Raw genomic sequence first — 5,628 nt, 5'->3', positions numbered from 1 at the left:
TTGGTAATGCAACCTTCTTAGTGACATATGACAAATTCTCTTAGTTTTCCTTTAGCTGGAAATGCTTTAACTGTAAATTTTGTCTCTAATCTTAAAGGATGTTTTCACTAGATGTAGAATGCTATTTGGCAGTTTTTCTAGCATATGAACAATATTCTTCCCCCCTTCCCTGAGCCCATAATTTCTCATGGGAAGTCAGCTGTTAGTCAGATAATTGTTTCCTGGGTGTGTAATTTGCCTTTGTTTCTTAATGATTTCACATTTTCTCTTTCTCTTCAGATTTCAATGTTATGGCTTGGTGTATGCTTCTTAGTGTTTATTCTGTCTGACGTTTGTTTAGCTTTTCATCCTGAAAACATGTTTTATCAAATTTGGGAAGCTTAGTCATTATTGCTTCAAATATTTTTCTGCCCCATTTTCTCTCTCCTCTTCTGGTTTTCTACTTCCCAATATAATGGACTTTTAAAATATTATCTAATGTTTTCTGAGATCCTTTTTCTTTTTGATCTTATTTCTCTCTGTTCACCTTAAATAATTTTTCTTGACTTTCAAGTTGACTTACTCTTTACTCTGGGGTGTCCTTTTGGCTGCTAGATACACCCAGGAAATTTTTAATTTTACATACTGTATTTTTCATTTTTAGAATTTCCATTTCATGTCTATTTATCTGCTAAGATTTTCATTCCTTGAAAGCACATTTTCTCTTTATTTGGGTTTTTACTTAGTTAGAATAGTTATAAGAGCCACTTTAAATTTTTGCCTGTTTGTTTCAACATCTAATTCATTTAAGAGTTGGGCTTGATAGATTTTCTTTTCTCTGGAAAATGGGTGGCATTTTCTTGATTCTTCTTATATAGTATTGGATAATTTAAGATTATATCCTAGACATTATGAATATTACATTCTGGAGATTCTAGATTTGGTTATTTCCTGAGTGTTGTTTCCTACATTTGAACTGAAAACTTTCTTCTTGGGTGACAACTCAAATTTTATTCTTTCACTGAGCTTATGTTATGCTATTACATATAATATCACATATATTATAGAGGTTATCAAGCTTTCATTTTATTATATTGGGACACAGGAGAAAATTAGAACATATACAAATATAAGCTCTTAGTACATTAAATGTTTGACTTAAATGTAAAAATGCTAGAAAAAACATCAGACACATAAGATGAAAAAGTTTTTTTTCTAAGCATGAGATAAAATAAAGAAGGCAAACTTCATCAAAATGTAAAACATAATTTGGGCAGCAGACACCCTACACCAGTGGTTCTCAACTTTCCCAATGCTACGGCCCTTTAATACAGTTCCTGTGGGTCACGACCCACAGGTTGAGAACCGCTGCCCTACACAAACTGAAAGACAAATGGGGAAATATGCTTGTGATATATATAGCAAAAGTTTTACTCTCTAAAAACATGAAGTGTTTCTACCAGTTATTAATAAAAGATAAACTACCACCAAAGGGGCAAAACATTTAGACACAGACAATTTGCAAAGAAGAAATACAAATTACCAAATATGGTCACATGACACCTGATGACATTTCCACCAATGACAGACTACATACATAGCAGGGGTCAGAGAAATAGGCCATTCCATGTAGCCTCAGTGTGTGATGGGCTTTAATCTCCAGCTCGTGTAAGTACCCTCTGTGAAGTTTGTACAACATGATCACCTAACAAAACATTTCTGAGAATCCCCATTGTTAAGTAATTTATAACTGTATGTAAAAACCTAGTCAACCATAAGTAAGGAAATTCAAATTAAATAATAATTCAATACTTTATATCACTTTCAAAGATAAAAGTATATGAACCCAATGAAGTCCAAGATATAAAATAATAAGCGTTCTCATACACAGCTAATTGGGATGTAGAGTGATGCACATTTTTTGGCAAATAGAAATGCAGAATACTTAACAAAATTTTAACTTTGTATTCACAATCCCTTTAGTGCACAGGCACATACCTACGTGTACAAACACATGCACAAATTACTTTCATAAGCTTAGCCAGTGGGATTAATTTCAGATGTATGGAAAGATATATAAATACTAATCTCAGTATTTTTAAAGTTGGAAAACGAGGAAATAAATTACATCAATAGGGATTTGGTTAAATATATTATGATTTATAGATAGAATGGAATATTATGCAACCTTTAAAATGGGTAAGACATATTTGTAGGGTGACATGTAAGAATACTACGTAATTATACTTTTCTACAGAGGAAAAAGTAAATTTTGAATGTGTGCAGGGAAAATTGAGCCCTGATCTTTAGCTTAAGACTCACTTCCTGCTTGAGAGACCTAGAGATTCATGAGAACTGCATGTGAGTTGTGTGGGTGCAGGAGATCAGAAAACTGGCCTCCAAGAGAGAATGGATATGTGAGGTGTGGCAGTACCAGGCCTAATGGTGATGGTAAAGGTTCTCCAGATTCCAAAGGTCTGTGCTCAAGGTCTATGATTTTGCAAAACAAAGGTCACATTCTATCTGACCTTCTCCGTGTCCTTCCCAATCAGTGCTAATGTTGGGCAAGCAGTTTTGTCTACTTCTTCCCCTTTCATGATAATAAATATGGACCTGAGGTTTACTTGGGCTCCTCACAGAGTTCCTCATTCCCCCAACACAGACTTTATATCAAGCCTCTTCATGCTTGCATCAAAACTGCCTCATCTGGTGACCTCAAAACCCCTTTAAATGTGTGTGTGTGTCTGTGTGTTCACTTGTCTGGAAAGCCGAACACCAAATTATTAAGAATAGTTACTTTTAAATTATGAGATTATCATGGGAATGGTGACAGTGATGTTCTATATTGTCTGGATTTTTATGACATGGTTACATGTATGACGGAATGTTTAAGTAATGAAGGGATTTCTAGCTTGGAGTTTAAAAGGAAGAACACAAATTCCAAAAGGAAAGGAATCATCCACATTGTTCAAGAAACCATGTATTGCTGGAGAGTGAACAGAGAGCTGGGAATCAGTGTCCCTGGTCATTTTCTATGATGGTGAACCCAGTTTCTCCATTCTACCCCAGTGAAAGTGCCAAGCCAAAATCATCTCTGGACGCTTGAGATGAATGAACAATAAGCTTGGTTGTACTGCAGTTCTAACTGCTGGTAGGCAGGAGTGGTGGCCAAAGATGTAGTAACTCAGGATAGACAGAGACAGACCTTCTATTCATCACACTAATGGAATCAGAGAACATTAGTGGTGGGAGAACCTTAATCATTACCTTGTGCCTTCTGCCAAGTGTAGGCCCAGAGAAGGTAATGAACTTCCTCAAGGTCAAGACATTGTGAATGAGAGAAATGACGAAGTGAGAACCACATCTCAGGTCTTTCCTAGCAGTTTTCTTAACCTTAAAGGAAGCTCACTCTTGTGTCTGTGAAGTTTATCTTGTGACTGAAAAGGAATCAGGAGAGAGACATTTTATCCTGTCTGTTGACAGAGAAAAGGCCATGAACATTGGAGTACGTTGGACAGTTAGTCACAATCTTTGATGACATGTTAGGATGCACACAGCTGAATGAAGTACCTATCCCTCCCTTCTCTGTATCTGCCATCTGACGAACCTTCTTCCTGAGATTCTAGGAGCACCTCTGCTTAGAGAAACTGAAAACAAGTACCCTGTGCAGTTTTTAGCACCTGTAGAAAACCTTAACATATTATTTCATTCTTGGTGGAGAGGACAGGCTACCATGAAGGTGTCAGGGTTACCAGAATCAGTTACTGCTGGACAACAGAGGATGGGAAGCCCATACCTCCCATCCCTAATCCACTAATTTTATCCCCGCCCCCTACTTTCTTCCTCTGGTATTTTAAGAGTCTTAGAGGATCTGATCCATGCTTTCTTATCTCCCACTCTATCTCTGTACTACTTCTGTTCCTCTCTAACACCTCCATCTTTCCTTCTCAACCCCCTCTGCTTGCAATCTATCCTTTTTCCCTGTTCCCAGGCTTTCATCTTAACTTTTTCACTAACTCTCCACTGACAACCTTGTGTTGCTTCCCTCTTTTGCGAAACTCCTCTTCATCTCTATTTTACCCCCATCCTTCCATTCCCTTGTTCCTAAAAAATATTATGGAGAAGCCAAGTTGTAGGAGCTGATCAAAAACAATTTTAGGGAGATGAATCAGGAAACATTAGTGGCACAAAAGAGCTACCAATAAATGGGCAATTAGTCCTAAAAGAGAAGCCGGAAGGAAAATGTAGCTAAATTGCTGACTGGACTGAACAGTGATAAACAGCAAGCAGGTAATGCTTGCTGAGATAATGTTCAAGATCAGCACCAAGATCCCATACAAATGATGGGTATTTAAGTGAGATATCACCTATGACATGCATAGCAGTTATTGATTGTCTCAGCTAGGAGGTTTGGGGACTAAGAGTGAGAATTTAGAGGGAATTTTGTATTGAGTAGTCTGGAAATTTCTGAAATACATAAATAATGTCCAGATTATGAATTCATTTGTTTGCTTTTGGAGACAGGATCTTGCTTTGTTGCCTGAGCAAGATGGCTGTGTCATGATCAGAGCTCACAGCAACCTCAAACTCCTGGGCTCAGGCTGAGGTGATCCCCCTGCCTCAGCCTCCCAAGTAGCTGGGACTCCATGCATGCACCACCATCATTGGCTAATTTTTCTATTTTTTACAGAAATGGGATCTCGCTATGTTGTTCATGCTGGTCTCAAACCTCTGGCCCCCTGCGATCATCCAGCTTCAGCCTCCAAAAGTGCTGGGATTACAGGTAGGAGCCACTGTGCCCAGACTAGATTATAAATTCTTATCTTTTTAAAAGATCTGAAGCATATAGGGAAGGGTAGATAAGAAAAATTCATTTTTGCCTCACAAGATATATATGTGTTATTGGAGTTTTAACATGTAAAAACAGGTTCATGGGCTGCATCCTGGGGTATCATGTTCTCCAGAATTACTAGAGAATGCATGACCACACAGCTTGTCTGTTCCCTCTATATCCTATGAGAGCTTTGTGTGACAGGAAAGATATGTGTGTGTGTGTGTGTGTGTGTGTTTATTACAGAGTACTGATGGAAGAAATAAAATAGCCCTGATTTCTAGGCCTATATTTTCTATAAAGACCAACCACATATGAACACCCTGAGGTAGAGGGAGGTTTCTAGGGAACTCCTGAGAACCCAGGCTATGGCCAGCCGAAGAGTTGTTTCCTCTAAAACATGAATGTGTCAGCACTCATACCATCCTGAGTTTCACTTCTGCCCAGAAAAGGAAGGACACAGTGACTGAAGCTGTGTGTTCTCAAAGGAGCTGCCCTAGCAGAACATATACACCCATTGCCTATAATTAAGCTGGGGCTTCTTTGAGAACCACGAACTATCCTCTACAAAAAGTTATCTCACACATGAGGAGACAGAAATAGTTCTGGGCCATTTTGTCCTAGTCCCAGGCTCTAGAAGAATTTTCCTTTAGTCCACAAAGACACAGGGACGGGGACTTGAGACGTCCTAGTGCAGGGACCGCAGCCCCCTGAACGTCCTCCAGAGGGCACCCTGCACATCGGGGTTCCTGAGGCTGTAGATGATTGGGTTCAGCATGGGGTTGATGACAGTGTTAAAGATCCCAACAGCTTTATCT

This window comes from Otolemur garnettii, unplaced genomic scaffold, assembly GCF_000181295.1.
Source record: "Otolemur garnettii isolate 467f Iridium unplaced genomic scaffold, OtoGar3 scaffold00145, whole genome shotgun sequence".
Lineage (NCBI taxonomy): Eukaryota > Metazoa > Chordata > Mammalia > Primates > Galagidae > Otolemur > Otolemur garnettii.
The sequence above is the reverse complement of the archived record's forward strand: the minus strand, read 5'-3'. Positions refer to the sequence as shown.